General features: G+C 43.2%; 1 pseudogene; it reads left to right on the forward strand.

The window, feature by feature from the left end:
• Positions 1 to 21,853, forward strand: part of LOC149282325 (tyrosine-protein kinase BTK-like) — an 88,739-nt pseudogene that overhangs the window by 43,898 nt on the left and 22,988 nt on the right.

Here is a 21,853-nt window from a genome sequence, read left to right on the forward strand (position 1 = left end):
ATATATATTATTCTATCTATCTATCTATTTATCTATCTATATATATATATGTGTGTGTGCTGTATGGAAATCAGTCATAGTGGCTGCATGTACCATGTGTAATACATGCTGCAACATAGCATGGAATGTCTAAACAAGGGTAAGCAAAGATCAAAGGGAACCATGTTTGTCACACATGGAAAAGCTTAAATGGCAATGATGTCTTATTCCTTTTTTGTTATCCATGATCATGGGAGCAAAATGTGTTTCCCTGTACTTAATAATAATATAATCTGTTTACATACATTTTTTTAAGAAATACATTTCCTGCTGTTTGAATACACATTTGTATGATGTATGGGGCTTAAGAACATTGTAGCATTAAGAGGTCCAAGAAAAATAAGGCATCAGACAGGAAAAGAGAGAGAAAGGGATGTGGGTTGTAACAAAGGGCTTGTGCCTCATATAGAGGGTCATTTGGCAGTTGTGTGCAATTAGGGTATTGTTACTCACATTGAATGGTGCAAGTAAAAATCAAGAAGTAGCAACTAACTGTATTAAGTAACCAATTCTAGTAAGATATGGTACGGATACAGTGAGTCAATTTCAGTGATCAATCTAAATGTTATTCAGTGAATAACGGTTATAAAGGTTGTTTGCCCCTCTGTCTGAAATCAAGTAAAATGTTTTTACCCCTCCCCCTCCGTTAAAAAGTGAAGTCTATTAAGATACACTGTTAGCTATATGAAGGGAGAAAATGTCTAATTAGACACCTCTGTGTATATGTGCAGAAAGCATTCCCATTGGTTTCAACCAGTGGTTGGTCCACCAGTGGAGCAAAAATTGGACCACAGGGGTTGTTGCACTTGACCCCTGGAGCAGCAAGTTATCGTAAAGTTAAGTTATTTTAAAGCACTTACAAAGCACATTATGCATTATTCATCGGTGAGGCTGCAGAGTGTGTCGATTTAACATAGTAAAAGTGGGTTTAAAATTGTAATCCCCTGCAAGGCTAATTTGTAAAGTAAAAAAATTCTGGCTTCCTACTGGTCCTACATAAACTACAAAATATGAAACTGAACTATTTCTGAATATTTGCTTTGTATTCTGCATTTCCACCACTAGGTACTATGTTTTGTGGATTGTGATATTAAATTAAGCTATTCAATGTTTTGTGCCTTAATATTTCCTTGCCATTCCAGGTAGGGCAGGAAACACTATAAAAAAAGGAGACCTCCCCCTTCCTCCCCAGTGTTGTTTCCTGCCCTACTCAGGTAGCGGTTAGGCTGAAGCTTACCTTCTCTCTCTCTTTTTTGTTTTCTCGGAGCCCCGGGGGGGCGTCCTCTCTCCGATACCCGGTAGTGGTCCCGGTGGATCCAGGGTTATGCGGCAGCCTCGGAGGCTGTAACTCCGCGGTCATCGCGGCAACACGAGGCTCAGCCCTCGTTAAGCGCTGCCCACAGCCCAGGGGGCTCACTGGGATGTGCGTCCCCGGGCTCCGGTTCTCTCCGTCCCGGGGAATCCTCAGCGTGAGGCATGGCAGGAGAGTGCTCCGGATAACAGGCGCTGTGAGCAGGATTCCATAGCCGGCTGTGCCGGTTTCACGGCAGCCGTTTTCATAATCTCCTCTCCGCATCACTTCCGGCACTGCGTCCGGGGTCACGAGAGGTCAATTGACGGGGTATTTCCGGATATGATGTTTTCGGGCCTGGGCGCCTAAATGCCTCTATAAAAACGCCAGAATGGGTAAGATCTTTCCTTGCTCTTCGTTCCTGTGCTGTATTATTGGATTTTCTACTCCTCTATTGTGCCTGCCTGTGCCTGAGGATTGTATATTGCTTTTTCAAGTAGGTGTTTCCCTCTTGGTTTGGAGGGAGATTTCCATTACCTATTCCATTTCTGTCTGTGGTTACATCTTTGTGTTTTTTCTCCTCAGTCATGTCAGACAAAAATCCAGACATTGCTCCTGAGGCCTCCCCACATAGGAAGTCTGTGGGGAAAAACGAAACACAAAGCCTGCTCATCCTGTAAAAAGACCCTACACGACCCTACGGCCAAAATGTGCAGCTCCTGCTCTCGGCCTAAAGAAGTTTCCACAACAGAATTTACCTCCTGGTAGAAGGGGGAACTTCAGTCTACCTTTGACTGTTTTCGAGCCATGGCAAGCTCCACTCAGGCGCCGGTGCCTCAGCATCAACCTTACCAGCAGGGTCCACCAAATGTTCTTCCAGATACCCTGGAAGATTATTCGGCTCCTTTTTCTGAATACGACTACCAGTCGAATGACCCCCAGTCTTCGGATGAGGACGGGGAAATTAAAGAGGAAACCTTTTTCTTCCCAGTCGAAGAAACAGGGAAGCTTATCTCTGCAGTCAGATCTACTTTGAATCTACAGGATGACATACCAGTCTCAAAACCAGATCCTTTTCAGGGTCACTCTAGGAAACCGCAGACTTTTCCAGTTCACGATTCACTTTCTGCCATGATCACGGAGCAGTGGAGATATCCTGACCGGAGATTCTTCACGTCTTCCAGAATCAAAAAACTGTTTCCCTTCGATAGTAAGAATTCTGATGCCTGGGAAGTCCCGAAAGTGGACACCGCAGTAGCCAAGGCTACGAAAAAAACAGCCATTCCGTTGGAGGACGCGTCCCATTTCAAATACCCCATGGACCGGCGGGCTGAGAATGCCGCAAAAAGGGCTTTTGAAGCAGCAGCGGCGAACTTTCGTCCAGCTATTGCGATGGCGTCAACTTCTAGAGCCATTAAAATCTGGCTCCAACAGGCGGTGGAAGGCCTTGCAGCTATTCCAGGGACTGAGCAGGTCACAAGAAACCTGTCCGACACCTGCTTAGCAATTGACTTCATCTCCGATGCCTCCTTTGAATCTGTCCGTGCATCTGCTAAAGCTACGGCGCTTTCAGCGGTTTCTAGACAAGCTCTCTGGCTTAAGTCGTGGTCTGCAGATAATGCCTCAAAACACAAGCTGTGCAGCATTCCGTTCCAGGGGAGCCACCTCTTCGGCAGAGACCTCGACACGATTCTAGAATCCACCACGAGCGACAAGCACTGGTTACCTCAGAGAAAAGTACCACCTCGTTTCAGGTCTAATTATTACAGAGCTCCAAGAGACAGGGAGTCCTACAGGCCCTCAACCTCCAATCAAGACTACCAGTCCTTTCGGGGTAAACCCTATGCAAGAGGTAGATTCCAGAGAGGAAGAGGCAGAGGCAGGGACGGGACGGGACGGTAAGGCAGGGACGGTAAAGCAGGAAGGTTCTGACGCCAGCAGGCTTCAGGTAGGGGGCAGGTTAACCGGTTTCATTCATGCCTGGGAAGAGATCACCTCAGACCCCTGGGTCCTTTGCATCATCAATCAAGGCTATGCACCGGAGTTTACTCGCCTACCTGCCCAGAAATTCCTGCTGTCCATGCCTCCCACAGATCTTTGGAAAAGAGCGGGATTCTTCTCCACACTCAACAACTTAATTCACGAAAAGGCTCTAGTCCCGGTGCCTCATCAAGAAATAGGAGAGGGAACCTATTCCCACGTCTTTGTCGTGCCAAAACCATCCGGGAAATTCAGGCTAATAATCAACCTACAGTTGGTAAACGCCTGTATAAGATACAACAGGTTCCGGATGGAATCCCTGAAGTCCGCCACAGAGATTATTTCATCGGGGGACTTCATGGTCACTATAGACCTGCGGGATGCCTATCTACATGTCCTCATCAGGGAGGACCACCAAAGATTCCTCCGTCTGGCCGTTCCATTGCCTCAAGGTGTTCGGCATCTTCAGTTTCGGGCTCTTCCTTTTGGAATTGCTTCAGCACCAAGGATCTTCACGAAGCTCATGTCAGTGGTCGTGGCCTTCCTGAGGCAAAAAGGCATAAAGGTGGTCCCATATCTGGACGATTGGCTCCTGATAGCGGCCTCAGCATCATTGCTCCAATCCCATCTAGCGTTTTCCCTCAGGACCCTCCACAACCTAGGATGGCTAGTAAACTTACTAAAGTCACAGTTACTTCCAAACAGACGTCGGACCTTTCTGGGAATGATCCTCGATTCACAACTACAGAAGACTTTTCTCCCGCGGGACAAGATCCTAAGATTAAGGGAATTTACGCACACGGTCCTACAGAACAAGTCAGTGTCCCTCAGATCCATCATGTCATTGCTCGGTCTAATGACCTCCTCTATCTCGGCGGTTCCCTGGGCACTGGCTCACGCAAGACCTCTCCAACAGTTCTTACTGGATCACTGGGATCGCTCCAGGACGTCCCTACACAAGAAGGTCCGGCTTTCTCCCTTCGTTCGGGAGTCTCTCCGTTGGTGGCTGTCAGCCAAGAATCTTTCACAGGGACTCTCTTGGCAGACAAAAGATTGGGTGGTAATCTCCACCGACGCCAGTTTGACAGGCTGGGGTGCTGTCATGGGAAGCTATATTACCCAGGGAACCTGGTCTCCTCAAGAATCAGGCCTGCACGTCAATCTTCTAGAACTGCTAGCGGTCTGGAGGGCTCTAAGGTTCTGGTCTCCAATCCTGCGGCACAAGTCCATCAGGATCCTTTGGGACAACGTTACCGTGGTGGCCTACCTTTCCAAGCAAGGTGGCACCAGAAGCAGACGCCTGCAGACCCTGACTGCTCAGATCTGCCGATGGGCGGAGTTCAGTCACTGCACTCTCTCCGCGGTTCATATCAAGGGTTCACTGAATCAGGAGGCGGATTACCTCGGCAGGAACTCGGTACCTCTGGGAGAATGGTCCTTAAACAAAAGGGTCTTCGCCTTCATCACGAGCAAATGGGGTACTCCTCAGATAGACCTGATGGCCACGCATCTGAACACACAGGTAAAGGAGTTTTTCTCTCTTTCACCAGTCGGCCGTCCCCGAGCCCTGGAAGCACTCTCGCAGACCTGGGATTTCGATCTCGCATACGTTTTTCCTCCGCTTCCCCTTATCTCCAGAGTGCTCCGGAAAATTCGGGAAAACCCTCAAAAAGTCATCCTGGTTGTTCCTTTCTGGCCTCGAAGAATCTGGTTCTCGGACCTTACCAACTTGTCCATAGACAAGCCCATGCTTCTTCCTCAGGTGAAGGATATTCTCGTTCAAGGTCCTGTTCTCCACCCAGATCCCTCCCGGTTCAACCTCTCAGCATGGCTTCTGAAAGGGAGATCCTGACCTCTAAAGGATTAGCTTCATCAGTGGTGAACACTATTCTCTCCAGCCGCAAAAATACTACGGCTGCTAAGTACCAGAAGGTTTGGGAAACGTTCATCACCTGGTGCAATGTGCACGAAGTATCCTCTCCATCCATCCGTGAGGTGCTGCATTTTTTTAAAGACGGCTTTGATAAAGGATTACAACCTGCTACTATCAAGGTCCAGATTTCGGCACTGAGCAACTTCTTGGACTCCAATCTGGCTTCCCATCCCTGGATCTCCAGATTTTCTAAGGGGATGTGTAGACTTCGCCCTAGGCTCCGTCCGTCGGTTCCACCTTGGGACCTTAACCTCGTGTTGCACCAACTCACCACGTCTCCTTTTGAGCCTCTAGAGGATACCTCTCTAAAGCTGCTCACCTACAAGGTTGTCCTCCTAGTAGCCCTCACCTCCGCTAGAGTGGAACCTTTTCTCAGGATCCTGCCGGACTGCATTATCCTTCGTTTGCCACCAGAGTTTCTCCCTAAAGTAGTCTCTCCTTTCCATTCGGATCAGGAGATCGTCCTGCCTACTTTCTGTCCGGATCCCAAGAATCCCAAAGAGCTGGAACTCCACTCGCTAGACCTGCGGAGGTGTATCCTGTCTTATCTCTCACGTACGTCTGCCTGGAAGAAATCCAATTCGCTCTTTCTGTCCTTTGCGGGGACCCGCAAGGGCAGATCAGTATCCAGGGCTTCCATGAGCCGCTGGCTTAAGGACGCAATCTCTTTATGTTACATCTCCGCGGGAAGAGTACCTCCCTCCGGCCTGAAGGCACACTCGACCAGATCCGTCTCGACTTCCTGGGCTGAACTCTCCGGGGGGACTCCGTCTCTCGTTTGCAAGGCAGCGACCTGGAGGTCGATTCATACGTTCGTAAGGCACTACAGGCTGAATCTTCATCTCTCAGACTTGTCTCAATTTGGTCGTCGTGTCCTGCAGACTGGAATCCTTCCCTCCCCATCTTGCTAATTCTTCTCATGTGCCACCTGGAATGGCAAGGAAAGAAAGAATTCTTACCTGGGAATTCCTTTTCCTTGTCCATTTCCAAGGTGGCACACTTTTTCTCCCACCCATTAAATGTACTTTTGTTTGGCTATTATTTGTCTGAGTCTTTCTTTTTAACCACACTGGGGAGGAAGGGGGAGGTCTCCTTTTTTTATAGTGTTTCCTGCCCTACCTGGTAGGCGGAGCCTTCTCTTCTCATGTGCCACCTTGGAAATGGACAAGGAAAAGGAATTCCCAGGTAAGAATTCTTTCTTTCCTTAATAGAAACATAGTAAAATCAGTAACGTAAACTTCCTTACATTACAACTAAGCATCAGACCCTCTAATACCATCATTTCAAAAATGCATCCCTCCTGTATTTTGTTAAATCTTTTATGCATTTCAATATTTTCCCCTCTTTTCTGTCCTCCAAGCTATAAATATTTAGATCTTTTAGGGGGGTAGGGGGAAAACTGCTCCCTGGGCAGGTCCAAAATTTTTCAAAAAGGGCTTGTCCAACTAGGACTGATCAACTTGCAGAGGAGGGACTACAGCAGGGGGTCACGTAACGACTCCTCTGCAAAAGTTAGGTGGTACATGCAAGCAACTTAAAAGAAGGCTTCAACAAGGTAAAATGGTAAGGGGGTAAAGGAGGGAGTAAATAAGAGAATAAAAGAGGAAGACAGTAAGGAGTTAGACATGGAGTGTGTATGTGTGTATGTGTGTGTTGGCATGAGTGTGTATGTTAGAATGCGTATAAAAACGTATATAAAGCCTAATGCCTAGTGAGTCGCGTATACAAAGCCTGATGCCTAGTGAGTCGTGTTAACCCCTTACGGAGAGAGAACATATGACGTCCACAAAACCATCCCTTAAGGATGGAGACGTAATATTTTGTCCTAACAATCGCATTACCACTGCTACTGTCTGCCCAGAAGACAGACCAGCAGCGGCCCCCTTCAGATTGTGCAAAACAATCTCCAATACTGTAAACAATAGAAACATAGAAAGCGACGGGAGATAAGAATCATTTGGCCCATCTCGTCTGCCCAACCTCTGAATACTTACCTTAGTCCCTGGCCTTATCCTATATCTAGCCCAGCCTTATGCCTATCCCATGCTTATGTAAACTCCTTCACTATATTAACCTCTACCACCTCTCCCATCCACTATTCTTTCAGTAAAGTAAAATTTTCTGATACTAGTCTTAAACCTTTGTCACTCTAGTTTAAGACAATGTCCTCTTGTTGTGGTAGTATTTCTATACAACCAAGCATTCTGCTCTATTGAATTGTCTACCTACTTTAAATTATTGCTCCTTAATCCCTTTCATCAAATGTTGAGATTAGGACAGTATCAAATATTCTATACTCCGCCTCTTGGCTTTTATGGTTTACCTGAATGGCCATCCAGCCTGCTACATGCCATATTATTCCAATAATAGTAAAGTCTCCATAATGTCCTACGTACAGATGAACATATTGTTTACCCTAGTGGACCACAGAATTGCTTACCGGCCAATGAGACTGTTTTTTCTATTGATAAATATGTATGGGACAGATTATGACATTTAAAGGGAGAAATGTGTATTTTACATAGACAGTATTCATTTATAGTGTAACGCCACATAGAATAGAGGTTTAGCAGTAGTACAGATAAGTACAGAAAAGTGTTTCGCCGGACAACCGGCTTCCTCAGGAGATAAATTAGGATTTTATTTTTCAACTTGCTCAAAGATATAGTACAGATCAGTCCTTATGAACTCAGCAGATCCAGAGTGACTTTTCAGGTTGACTTTTCGGGTTATAAAACATTGTTATAAGCTACCCACTAAATATTTTGAGCTAGAAAACATGTGTAGTTAAATTGGATAGAGGTCTTTGGCATACACAAAGAGGATGAGATCCTCCCAGTGCATTCCTGACTAGGAGCATCTCTGTCTTACCCTATGTAATACCCTACTAACCACCCCCCACCAACCACACTAACTACAGAATCTAAACTTACAGTGAATGCCTTAAGGTCAGGTAAAAAAAAAACGAATTGGCACCATGATAATTTAAAGGAACCTCTCTATTATATGAATGAAACTGTAGATATTTAACAGACAAAAAAACCACTTACCATTAACAATCTTTCTGGGGGTTTTTTTCTCTAATATTTTAAAGTACGGCTAAATGAACGATCCCAGCGCAGATCCAGAAAACCACTTCCACCAGCACCTACTGATTTGCAGGTAATTATATATCAAGCAAGAGCAAAATATAAAATGAAAATATATTTTCTTAAACAAATATACACTCACTGGCCACTTTATTAGGTACACCTGTTCAATTGCTTGTTAACACAAATAGCTAATCACATGGCAGCAAATGCATTTAGGCAAGTAGACGTTTAGGGTTTGCAGAGAATGGTCCGAAAAAGAGAAAATATCCAGTGAGCGGCAGTTGTGTGGACGAAAATGCCTTGTTGGTGTCAGAGGTCAGAGGGGAATGGGCAGACTGGTTTCAGATGACAGAAAGGCAACAGTAACTCAAATAACCACTCGTTACAACCAAGGTATACAGAATACCATCTCTGAATGCACAACACGTCAAACTTTGAAGCAGATGGGCTACAGCAGCAGAAGACTGTGTGCTACTCCTGTCTGGTAAGAACAGGAAACAGAGGCTACAATTCTCACCGAAATTGGATAATGGAAGACTGGAAGAACGTTGCCTGGTCTGATGAGTCTTGATTCCAGCTGCGCCATTTAGATGGCAGGGTCAGAATTTGGAGTAAACAACACGAAAGCATGGATCCATCCTGCATTGTATCGGTTCAGGCTGGTGGTGGAGGTGTAATGGTGTGGGGGACATTTTCTTGGCACACTTTGGGTACCTTAGTACCAATTGGGCATCGTTTAAATGTGACAGCCTACCTGAGTATTGTTGCTGACCATGTCCATCCCTTTATGACCACTGTGTACCCATCTTCTGATGGCAACTTCCAGCAGCATAATGCACCATATCACAAAGCTCACATCATCTCAATCTGATTTATTGAACATGACAATGAGTTCACTGTACTGCAATGGCCTCAACAGTCACCAGATCTTAATCCAATAGAGCACCTTTGGGATGTGGTGGAACAGGAGATTCACATCATGGATGTGCAGCCGCCAAATCTGCAGCAACTGCATTATGCCATCATGTCCATATGGACCGAAATCTCTGAGGAATGTTTAGACCAACTTGTACAAAGTATGCTACGAAGAATGAAGGCAGTTCTGTGGGTCCAACCCGGTACTAGCAATGTATACCTAATAAAGTCGCCAATGAGTGTATCTATTTAATGTCGTTTCACCCAGTCTGTACTGTTCACTGAGCCACAGAGAAGTTAATTATAATTGTGATTAAACTCAATTTTTATTAATAGTTTGAATAATGTTAGGTTATATTTTCAAGAAACGCTCTAGATTTGGAGGCACATTTATTATATTAATTTGCATAACTCAACTTTGATATGTACATATTTGTCTGTGGTAAATAGTTGTATTATAGTGCCTACTGTATTGTTTAGTGGAAGAGGGATAATGGTATGGGGCTATTTTTAGGAATAGGCCTCTTAGTTCCAGTGAAGGGTAATGTTAATGTTACAGCATACAATACATTTTAAACAATTGTATGCTTCCAAGTTGGTGGCACCGATATAGGGAAAGCCTTTTCATGCATACTTGGGAACTTGTAGGCTCTACCTATTCGGAGCCTACCCTTGCGGCATTTGGGTGTTTACCCGGAAAACCAATGAAGAGTTCCCAGGTATGCCTTTCATGTTCCGGCATGACTGTGCCCCTGTGCACAAAGCAAGCCTGGCTTTCTCATCCAATATCAGTGCCTGACCTCACAAATGATCTTTTGGCTAAATGTACAAAAAATGAAACAAAACATAGTCACACTACAAACTGTTATGAAAAGATTTCCCAAAAGAGTGGGGGCTGTTATAGTGTGTGGGGGGGAAGTTGACTCCATATAAATGCCCATCACTTATAGGAGTGATGGTCAGGTGTCCATTTATATATATATATATATATATATATATATAGTGTGTGTATATATAACAAAAATATTGGCACACATCTCTTAATTATTGGAATTCAATTGACACAGGCATTTAAAATCAAGCACCTAACCATTTCGTTTCCCGACAAATGCTTTTTCTTGACGAATATTACTGTTTCGTCCATTCATCTAAATAACGAATGAACAAATACAACACTGGAGGAAAGAACCGAAACCGAGGTGCGCAATACGAAAATCTGTCGTTCGGAGAATCTCGCCATTTTGCCTGCACTAAGAGGAGGGACATTTTGTGAGCTGGTCTTTGTTTGTCCAAACAGCTTACACCTATCACATCGTGCTGAGGGCTTGTCCAATGGTTGTGCTGCATATTTCAAAGAAAAAAATAGACTATTAATGAAGAGAGCGTTTATAAGAGCAGAGCAGGCAGGGGATCTGTTCATTTCACTGTCCCTTTATTTCGCTTTATATGAAACTGGCAGTGGCGACTCTAGATAGGGGGGGGCACACAAGATACCACAGTCAAACTGGGGGGGCGTTAATAATTTCCACCATTAAATCATACCACTGAAAAAACACACACACATATATATATATATATATATATATATATATATATATATATATATATATATATATATATATATATATATATATATAGCCAAAAGTAATGTGCTATGGAATGATACTTTTGTTATTGGCCAATACAATACTTGTACATTCAACATGGGAAGCCTGAAGCCACAATTTAGTAAGACTAATTCTTGAAATCCTTTAAACAACACAATACCTTAACTTTTGCACTAAATGATTTCAGGGCCTAATATTAGATCCTGCTGCTGATATATATAAATTTTAGATCCTGCTGCTGATATATATATATATATATATATATATATATTGGCCCCTGCTGCCCATATATATTAATATTAGCCCCAGTTGCCAATATATATATTAATATTAGTCCCTGCTGCCGATATATATATAAATATATATATAAATATTAGACCCTGCTGCCGATAGCAGGTATAGATCAACACATTAACACACAAACCCAGCTTTGCATCTATAGATCAATTGAAATTCACTTGTGATCTCAGCACTGAAGGTATATATCAAATAAACTGAATCAGACATACAAATCCTGTATTAGCCCCAGTTGCCAATATATATATTAATATTAGTCCCTGCTGCCGATATATATATAAATATATATATAAATATTAGACCCTGCTGCCGATAGCAGGTATAGATCAACACATTAACACACAAACCCAGCTTTGCATCTATAGATCAATTGAAATTCACTTGTGATCTCAGCACTGAAGGTATATATCAAATAAACTGAATCAGACATACAAATCCTGTATTTGCAGGTATACAATAATAATATATGAAATGTAGCATTGCAGGTATAGATCAAATAAATACATGGAAACAGCATTGCAGGTAGTAATCAACTGAACAAGACATACAAATCCTGTATTTGCAGGTATACAATAATAATATATGAAATGTAGCATTGCAGGTATAGATCAAATAAATACATGGAAACAGCATTGCAGGTATTAATCAACTGAACAAGACATACAAACCCTGTATTTGCAGGTATACATAAATAATGTATGGAAACATAGCATAGCAGATATGGATCTACAGAAGAACACACAAACCCAGCTTTGCAGGTACAGATCAATTGGAATTCACAAAAACACGGCATTAAAGGTATATTTAAAACCCCTAAATTACAGGGATAGATCACAGGTTGCACACCCCAACCACGCTGCCCACATAGAACCTGGTCAGCACCCAGATAACACACATAAGATTTGCCATCTTTGTCCCGTATACACCCTGCCTGTGCCATCTTGGTCCCCAGAGCTCAAACATCCTGCTAGTGCCATCTTTGCCCTTACACAGTTATACATCTATGATACACACAAACACATTAACTCATGCTCTCCCTCATTCAGACAATTCATCAATATATTAACTCATGTTCTCCCTCATTCAGGCAATTCATCCATTTTAAGAAACTACACCCCTTGGAGCTTCAAATGAGGGGCTACATGTATTTCTAGGACAAAAGTTGAGTGCACAAATAATGATAGAATATGTCGCTTTGGCTAGAAAATATGTTTTTTCTAACCATAGCGACATGTTCATTTTTGTCTTGCGCACTCCAGGTTTGTACTAGAAACACATGCAGCCCCTCATTTGATGCGCCAAGGGATGTCGTTTTTGCAAATGTGTACTTTTTGGGCCATAATTTAACTTCCTACGTGAGCAGTAATGCCACGTCAAGGCTTTAACCCTAATTACTGACCATTCACACGCCTTTCATATCTCCATTCACTCGCAGAAGCACACACCATTCTTTCCCGTTACAATCCCAAAGAAATGATGGTAAAGGGAGAAAAAAAAAATCACTTTTACAGCAAAAATAAGTTTTGCAGTAAAAATGCAAGGCGCTCCAGGGATGAGATGGTTACTCACGTACCGCACGGGCTAAATGGCTGATTTTAATAATATTTGCAGTTCATCAGGATTTCAAAAATTGCCTCCCTCTACCGTTGGCTAAATTTAACCCCATGATCAAAGGCATAATAGGATTTAAAATTAGTATCGGCCATTTTTAAAAAGGGAATGTAACTTTTTATAGCTATATGATCACTGTGGTAACATTGGCTACCACAGTGATCATTTAGCTAGAATACTTAAACTTTTTTTTTTTTTAAACTACTTTATGTTTAAATAATTAAATTTGGGGGTCTCTAGGCAATTTTGATCTTTTTTTATCTGCCTTTAGAGACCCCCAAATCCATTATTTTTTATTTTTTATTTTTTTAACTTAATATTTGTTATTCTTTTTTTATATACCGTTGGAAAGGTGAGGCGATTACCTTTCCAACGGTATATGTTGGGGGTATGTAGCTGCTTAGATGCCTGAGATACAGGCATCTAAGCAGCATGCCCCCATACCTCTTTAACTGACAATTGTCAGTTGTTAATAAAGTTGCGCGGTGACATCATCGCGTCATTGCGCGAGACGGCACCGGGCGGATCGGGTGGCCCCGGTGATGCCCTTCAGTTTGAGGGGCAGATCGCCGGGGTAGGTGGTGATGGAGGTCCACAGACTTCCATCAAGGTAAGGTAGTGCTACTGACGGCAAGGTGCCGTTGTTAGCACCTGACTGGGACTGTCCTGGGTGGTTACAAATTCAGCGGGGGGGGCAACAGGGGGGGCAAGGAATAACCTAGGGGGGCAATTGCCCCCCCTTGCCCCCCCTGTAGCGACGCCACTGGACACTGGTGTGCTGTATCTGAGCATTTTACAGTGTGAGTTTCTTCTGCGTGAGACTTGGTGAGCCTCAGTCTGCCGTTTCTAACAGTGTCTATGGCTCTCAAATGTTTTGATTTCATTAAGATCATTTAGCCAATCCACTGCTATTCTTAACCTTAACCCTATAACTTTAATTAATTTTGACCCTCTTTCTTCCATCTGTTGGTCTCAAATTTCCTTGTAAACTACATCTACACGTTTATTTCTTGTCTTCATGGCAACCGGGCGAATGCATAGGATTCATCCACAAACAAACACAAACTTTACTAAGTCGGTTTGTGAAATTTCATCCCTGCTAGATAATTCACGGTCAATTGAAAAGTGGAAGCATTTAGGAACAGCAGCAACACATTAAGTCACAGAGTTGGGTCACTGAGTTCTGAGGTACATTGTGCCTAAAAGTCACCAACGCTTTGTTGCTTTAATAGCTGAAGATTTGCAAACTTCCACTGGCATTAATATCAGCACAAAAACTGTGGAGTGGGAGCTTCATGGCCGAGCAGCTGCATGCAAGCCTCACATCAAGTACAATGCCAAGTGTTGGATCAAGTGGGGTAAAGCACGCCACCAACGTAGAAACATGTTCTGGGGAGTAGACCAATCATGCTTCTCTGTTTGGCAGTCTGATGAGCAAGTCTGGGTTTGGCAACTTTGTGACAACTGTAAAGTTTGGTGGAGGAGGGATAATGGTATGGGGCTGTTTTTCAGGGAAATCTTAATGGTTCAGCTTTCCAACACATTTTGGACAATGCCATGCTTCCAACTTTGTGGGAACAGTTTGGGGAAGACCCTTTTCTATTCCAGCATGACTGTGCCCCAGTGCACAAAGCAAGGTCCATAAAGACAAGGTTGGATGAGTTTGGTGTGGAAGAACTTGACTGGCCCGCACAGAGCCCTAAGCTCAGCCCTATCAAACACCTTTGGGATGAGCTGTAATGGAGATAGTGAGCCATGCCTTTTCGTTCAAGATCAGTGCCTGACCTCAAAAATGCTCTACTGGTTGAATGGGTAACTTTGTGACAACTGTAAAGTTTGGTGGCGGAGGGATAATGGTATGTGGCTGTTTTTCAGGGAAATCTTAATGGTTCAGCTTTGCAACACATTTTGGACAATGCCATGCTTCCAACTTTGTGGGAACAGTTTGGGGAAGACCCTTTTCTATTCCAGCATGACTGTGCCCCAGTGCACAAAGCAAGGTCCATAAAGACATGGTTGGATGAGTTTGGTGTGGAAGAACTTGACTGGCCCGCACAAAGCCCTAAGCTCAGCTCTATTAAACACCTTTGGGATGAGCTGTAATGGAGATAGTGAGCCATGCCTTTTCGTTCAACATCAGTGCCTGACCTCACAAATGCTCTACTGGATGAATGGGCAAAAAATCCTACAGAAACACTCCAAAATCTTGTGGAAAGCCTTCCCAGAGGAGTGTAAGTTGTTATAGCTGCAAAGGGGGTCCAACATCATATTAATGTGTATGTATTTAGAATACAATGTCATAAAAGTCCCTGTTGGTGTAATGGTCAGGTGTTCCAGTACTTTTGTCCTTATAGTGTATATATATGTATATATAATGAAACATTGTATGTGCATTAAACATATTCATTTAAATATCAAAATATATTATATTTATACCGTATTGGCTCGATTATAAGACGACCCCGATTATAAGACGACCCCCCAAAATCTGAATATTAATTTAGGAAAAAAGGAAAAAGCCTGAATATAAGACGACCCTATAGGAAAAAAGTTTTGCCAGTAAATGTTAATTCATGTAAACTATTACATTTTTTAATAAAAGCTTTGATTGAGAAAAAATTTTTTTTGTTTTTATTTCCTTGTATTTTCCAACCTGCCCCCCAGTTACGCACATCTGCCCCCAGGCTTGCCACTCCAATATGGCACTGTGGCCCATGATATGCCTTTTAACCCTCTATATCCCACTGTGCCCCATGATATGCCTTTTAACCCCCTATGTGCCACTCTGCCTCCAGAAATGCCTTATACCCCTATATGCCACTCTGGCATTTAGGGGGTTAAAAGGCATGTTATGGGGCAGAGTGGCATATAGGGAGGTATAAGGCATTTCAGGAGGCAGAGTGGCGTTCAGGGGGTTAAAAGGCATTTCATAGAGCACTCTGCCTCCAGAAATGCCCTATGCCCCCATTTAACACCTCCCCCCCCACACACACACTTACCGGGGCTTCCAATTTCCTGCTGTATACCGGAGCAGAAGTCTTCCTTCTGTCTCCCCCCATTTGACACTCCCCCCACACACACACACACACACTTACCGGTGCTTCCAATTTCCTGCTGTATACCGGGGCAGCAGTCTTCCTTCTGTCTCCCCCCCATTTAACACTCCACCCCAACCCACACACTTACCGGTGCTTCCAATTTCCTGCTGTATACCGGGGCAGCGGGTTGACGTCCACGCGATCCGCGTAGACAACTTACGCTGCAGCCAGAAGGAGGTGTGGCTAGCAGCGGGGGTTGTCTGTGTCCACCGGCACCGGTGCGGGGGAACTCTGATCTCTGACAGTCGGGGAAGGTCTGCGCGATGGACGCAGACAACCCCCACTGCTAGCCACACCTCCTTCCGGCTGCAGCGTAAGTTGTCTACGCGGATCGCGTGGACGTCAACCCGCTGCCCCGGTATACAGCAGGAAATTGGAAGCACCGGTAAGTGTGTGGGGTGGAGTGTTAAATGGGGGGGGGAGACAGAAGGATCCAGGTCCCCTACAGCGGTGCGGGGGATCTGGATCTTAGTCTCATAGTCAGACCTCTATTTGAGGTCTGATTCTAAGACGACCCCAATTAGAAGACGAGGGGTATTTTTCAGAGCATTTGCTCTGAAAAAACCTTGTCTTATAATCGAGCAAATACGGTAGTTTGTTTATATGTTTATTTAAATGTCATGACTGATAACATTGCAATTGTGAATAAGTAACAACACACAGCACAAAATATAAATCTCTTATCCTGCTCTCAATTATACTTAGGCTAAAGTTTGCAAGCCATTACCTCAAGCTCCTACCACTCCTGCACCTCCACCAGGACCCCTCAAAGTGGTAGCAATGTATGACTTCATTCCACTGAATGCCCAGGATCTTCCACTTCACAAGGGTGATGAGTATCTACTGTTGGAAGAGAGCAATGGACAACCATGGCTGCGAGCAAGAGACAGGAATGGGTAAGAATTATAGTGTATGTAATATTTATTGGATGGAATGACTGACCATGGCGGATATATATTGTTCCAGCTGTGAATATTGAATATGTGCCTTCAGCTTCTCAGCAGATATTTTTATGTTAACCCTGAGTGTCCTTTTCTGTGTGACTCTATGTGCAATGAAAGGTTAAGAGTGGACAGGTGGTTGGCTATTTCTTGCTCCAAGTAAGTTAAAAGAAACTGACCAAGTCTATTCAAGGACCACAATGAGGGGGGTCAGAAGTGATTGATCATCTCAGCTGCAAACATGGTCTTTGACATAAACTGACCATAATAGGATGAATGGTTTTCTGTATCTTTCTGTATGTATATTTCAGGACACTTGCTAAGTAGACAGATCTTAGCACGTAGCTCTCTTGTTTGTAAAGGTATATAAGACATGTGTTGTTTTCATTGAGAGAGAGTAGTCTGGCTGATGACACTCCCTCGTGTGCACGAGCAATAAAATCTGCTTATTCAACTCTTTTGGGAAGAATCTGTGTCTCAAAGTTACTGAGCATTCACAGTTGGGGGCTCGTCCGGGATCCCACATTTCGGACTCAGGATCCAGACGGTGCAGACTCACGATCCTTTACCCAACATTGAGCTCATCTGAAAAAAGGTAAGAGGCACCTCTTTTAAAAGAAAGCCTTTAGTGTAAAGTATTGGGTAGAGGATACGGGGGTCGGCCACTGGGTACCTATCTGAATGACGGGATCCATAAGAGTTGAGTAAGTAAGATGCATGCATGTTATTCTATTTTGTATGTTTATAAGAAGTAAGTTATTGTATTGTATGGTATTGTCAGAAGTTGCAACTAAGTTGAGTACATAGCCTAACCCGCTATTGTAGAGTACATAGCCTAACCCGCTATTGTAGAGTACATAGCCTAACCCGCTATTGTAGAGTACATAGCCTAACCCGCTATTGTAGAAGTGCATAGCCTAACCCGCTATTGTAGAAGTGCATAGCCTAACCCGCTATTGTAGATTTGTGTAGAGGAGAATAAGATGGGAAATCTTTTCTCGAGAGTTACCCCGGGGTCCCCTCTAGAAACCATGATTAAGAAGCATGGCAAAGAGATGGGAAAATATATGTATAAATGGAAATTAGCCTCAGAATCAGATGAGGATAATTTTTATTGTTGACCCTCACAGGGATCTTTAAATATGGAATCCTTAAAAGGACTCCGTATGACTTTAAAGAAAGACATGTCACATGTCTCCAAAAATGAATGGAGAGTGTTTTGTATGTGGTTTAGGGAAGGTTTCAAAATCTGGAGAAAGCATGATGAGTCTGCTCCACTTGAAAACTCCCAACACCCTCAGGCGGCCGCCAGTTCCCTTTATCCTGTTAGGAAGAAGGAAACTGATAAAAAACTGCAGAAAGAATCTCAGAATGTTGTACTTGTTGATAAGTTATATCCTCCATTGCTTACTAACAATGATATGACTATTGATGATTTGATATTTAATCCTCCCCCTTATAATCATGTTGCCCCTGGAGCTGATGCTCCTGTCCTCATTCCTGAACCTGTTCTCACCCCTCCCCATTCTGTCCCAACACCCTTTTCATCTCTATCACCCTTATCCCAATCTACTGCTTCCCCTCCTCCTCTGCACCCAATTTCCCCTCCTCCTTCTACTGATGTTAAACATCCATATGATTTAAGAAATACAGATAAAACTGTTAAAGTAAAACAGATTGCTTCGAGCACAGAAAGCATGTATCCTATGAAAGAAATAGGACAAATGGATAATGCTGGTGTTCCCTTTACCATTCATCACCCTTGGGCACCGGGAGAACTGTTAGTTCTAAAACAACAATTTCCCCGTCCTGGAGATGATATTACTAAATTTTGTGATGTTTTGAAAGGACTGATGACTGCTTATGACCCTGTTAAACGAGATTATGATCAATTGTGGCAGATTATTTTAACCAGTGCAGTTTACTTGTTTTAAAGCAGCGTTTCCTAAAGTAGTACATGATTTTAATTGGGATACAGATGTTGAATTGGTAGAGCGCAATGCTGCCGCACGCAAGACATTGAATGATAATATTATTAAAGCTTTTGTTGAAGGATTTCCTCAGAACACTGACTGGACTAAGATTAACACTGCTTCACAGGGTAAAAATGAAAGTGTTGAAGAGTTTGCGGATAGAATTAAAAAATTGGTGAAAGCATATAGTGGTGTGAGTGACCCAGAGAGAAACGCAGAACCTATGATAGTTGCTGCATTTGTGAAAGGATTGTTACCAGAGGTAAAGAAGGGAGTAAAAAGAGTGGTGATTGGTTGGGAAGAGAAGAGTTTAAAAGATGTGGTCTCTGCTGCAAAGCATTTTGAGAAATATAAAGAGGATTCTAGAGAAAGGCAGAGAGTTGCTGAAGTTAAGGAGTATAGAGCTGCAATGAGAGCAGTGGTCTCTGCTTCACAGCCTGTGGCTGGAGGGGGAAGTACTGATCAGTTGGTGCAGCAACCTGGAGGAAACGTGACATGTTATAATTGTGGCAGACTTGGTCATATGGCTAGGAATTGCAAATTCCCAAAAAAAGAATGTGAATAATGGTGAAGGTTATAGCTTTGACAGACGGCAGTTCTCTAGTGCAACCGGTCAACAGAGAGCAAAGTGGGTACCCCCACTATACAGACAGGACAGTAATGTACGAGATTGACTAGTTAACACTGACACCCATGCTCCTGCTGTTTCCGACTCATTCCCCACTATAACGGCCGAAGATGAAGGCCCATTTATTAAAGCAAAGGTACAAGGTAAAATACTGAAATTTTTGGTAGACACCGGAGCTCCCCGCTCCTGTCTGTCTAAAGACTGGATAGGGAAATTTCCCTTAAGCTCAGACCTGCCAGTTCTTGTAAAAGGTGTTGGTGACAAAGCAATTCCTCACCCTGTTTCTCAGCCTCTAAACTTTCAATTGGCAGGAATAAATTTACAAGTAAAATTTCTTGTAAGCCCCACTTGTCCCATAAATTTGCTAGGAAAGGACTTGCTGTGTGATATGGTTTGAACCATATCTTGCACTCCTAATGGCCATATTGTTTTAGAACTTCATGAGTATGAGGAATTGTATTTGGGTAGGTTAGAAGAAGTGATCAAAGATAGAAAATCGATGTCTACGATTGATTTTGATATTGCATATCCATTGACAGAGCAGGTTACAAATGATATGTGGAAAGGGCTACCTAAATGGGTATGGGCAGTCCCAGGTGATTCTGCAGGGTTGATTTGGGAAGAACCCCCGGTTAAAATAAAATTAAATTTTATTCCCAAATTGATGAGAAAACTCAACAATATTGGGAACAAAAGGGGGGAGTGGAAGAAAATGGTTTTTGGCATGGCCCTCAAATTTTTCAACATTTACCAGCTTTACCTACTGATTTGACACCCTATATTATCAGACTAGTGCATGGCCTGAGTCATGTGTCTAGTGAAGCAACGGTTAAAGCTATACAAGCTGATTGGTGGGCCCCAGGTATACGGCCCCTTGTTAAAGAATATTGTGAACAATGTGTTATTTGTCAACAGCACAATGTGGGTAAGCGAGTACACATACAAGGGCATGGGAGGACTCTGTGTCCCATGGGACCCTTTAGAAGTTTGCAAATTGACTTTATTGAAATGCCAAGATCTTTGCATTATAAATACGTCCTTGTTATAGTGTGTACATATTCCCGCTGGATAGAAGCCTACCCATGCCAAGGTGCAGAGGCAAGAACAGTAGCAAAGAAACTACTACAGGAATTTATTCCTAGATATGGTATACCTCTGCACATCTTTTCAGATCAAGGAACGCACTTTACTGCTGATATAGTACAGGAGCTTGCTAGAGTTTTAGGTATTGTGTACCATCTGCATTGTCCATATCACCCTCAGAGTGCAAGAAAAGTAGAAAGAGCTAATGGAGTCTTAAAAAAAAAAGATTAGCAAAATATGCGCAGAAACTCATATGCTCTGGCCAGCAGCTTTACCCTTAGCATTAATGTCTATGCGAAACTCAGTTCATGCAGCCATAAAAGCTACACCTCACGAGCTCATAATGGGACGTCCTATGCTAGCAGCTAATTCACTAAAAGTATTAGTGCATGATCATGCTGATAGATGACACAATTAGCGTGTATTGTAAGACTCTAATGAAGTCCTTTAAGTCTCTCAAATCACAGGTGCAAGCAGTGCGCACGGACACAGGACGACAAACCAATTCACCAAATCCAACCAGGAGAATACGTATTGGTCAAGAGTTTTTAAAAGAAAGTTCTTCAACTTTGCTGGAAATGCCCATATCATGTCTGCTTGTAACTAACAGAGCTGCAAAGGTAGCTGAGATTGCTTCTTGTATTCATTGCAGCCATATAAAGCTTTTCCCAACTCCAAGGAAATCAACACGTTAGTCCTCCAACAGGCACAATAACCCTAGCTGACTAACCTACGTGGGAAAGCCGAGAAAGGCCAAGAGGCCACTCGTGAAACCATGCAGCAAAATATTGGAAAAGCTGAAAGAAAGATCTAAATGGGTTTTTTTTGCATGTCTTGTTAGATTTTTATGGGATTGTGCATGTTGGTAGAATTCCCTTTGCATTGTCAGACACAAAAGGGAGGATATTAGAGTACCATGGGAGAGGGATGGTTTGTATTTTGACATAGGCAGAATGTTTCGTGGAGCTTCGGGTGTGATCAGTCATGTTGGGTGTGTGGGTTTGTTCCACATGCTGCGGGTGCTCCCTGTGTTGGGTGTCCCTGTGCCAGGTCGGGGGTTTCACGGGAACTAGGTAATGGGTTTAGTTTTATAAAGCGATGAGGAATGGGATCCATTTGGCCTTGAAAGATGGTTCGGTTCACTTGGAGCAAAACTGGTGATTGGTATGATTGTGGCTTTGTTTGTTATTGTATGTGTGTGTATGTTTTCTTTCTACTAATTAAGTCGCTGAGTGTAAAGTGTACTGGCACTAGCCACGCAATGCCTTTGTTGGAAGGTGAAGAATCCCCCGATTTTAAAGACCCGGAAACTCTGGATAACACATTGTATGATCCACATGAAAAGGAATTAATGGACGCATGGTT

Source organism: Sceloporus occidentalis, unplaced genomic scaffold, assembly GCF_023333645.1.
Source record: "Sceloporus occidentalis isolate IW3139 unplaced genomic scaffold, rSceOcc1.0.p SCAF_119, whole genome shotgun sequence".
NCBI lineage: Eukaryota > Metazoa > Chordata > Lepidosauria > Squamata > Phrynosomatidae > Sceloporus > Sceloporus occidentalis.